Source organism: Chaetura pelagica, unplaced genomic scaffold (genome assembly GCF_000747805.2).
Source record: "Chaetura pelagica isolate M959 unplaced genomic scaffold, ChaPel_1.0 scaffold698, whole genome shotgun sequence".
Classification (NCBI taxonomy): Eukaryota; Metazoa; Chordata; class Aves; order Apodiformes; family Apodidae; genus Chaetura; species Chaetura pelagica.
In genome coordinates, this window is record NW_009954236.1 from 243,371 (window position 1) to 244,202 (window position 832).

The window sequence follows — 832 nt, forward strand, 5'->3', positions numbered from 1 at the left end:
CCGAGGAGTGGGTAGTAGAGGGGGTGTCCCCAGGGAATGGGATTGTTGCTGCTGTGGTTTCTTGGGGGGGTCTGAGCTCTGTCTGAGCTGCCCTTGCCCCTCCAGCTGGTCGGTTGCTTGGCCAACAGCTGGGGAGTTAAGGAGTCAGGGCTCACTGGTGGGGTTATTGGCACCCAGGATGGCTCCTCCAGAGGTGGGGTTGGCTCTTAAAACTTTGCACCTTGGTGTTTGGGCTGATTACCCACATGCCAGGGTGCTGGGGTGCCCCAAGGTGCTCCAGCACCCATGGAGGGGACATGTCCTTAGCCCCCAGGCTGGCACCAGCCCCACGCCCACACCGCAGGGAGACCCTTCCCCCCATTTCAAGCAGCCCTTTGGCCTCACAGCCCCCCTGGGCTGGGCCACTCTTGTCCCCTCCATCCCATCCAGGACCTGGCTGCCTGGTCCCTCCCTTCCCGCAGGCAGGAACAGACGGGGTCTGTCCCAAACTAATGTCAATATTGGATTTTCCAGCGCGGTGGCAGGGACCCGGCGGCGGAAGAGCCTCTCCCCCCTGGCCACACAGAAGGGCCTTTCATTACCCCACGGCCCAGGGAGGGGGCTCATTGCCCACCCTCTGCCCCCACAGAGCTGCTGCCAGAGCAGGCAGGGCCGGTCCTGCCCGGCAAGTCTGGGCACGGCAGAGCAGTTGCTGCAGTTTCGGGCCCAGGGGTTTGGGTGCTGCCTTTGCATTGTGTTTCACTACAGGAGGGTGGAGGGAGCTGGGTAATGAATTTGAAGGGCACTGGTGTCCTATCCTGACCCCCCCCCCCCCCCTTTGCGCTGACTTTGG

General features: G+C 63.0%; 1 protein-coding gene across 1 annotated transcript in view; it reads left to right on the forward strand.

Moving 5' to 3' along the window:
• The window catches only part of EXTL1 (exostosin-like glycosyltransferase 1), a 12,878-nt gene that overhangs the window by 7,742 nt on the left and 4,304 nt on the right, over window positions 1-832 (forward strand). The window lies entirely within an intron of this gene.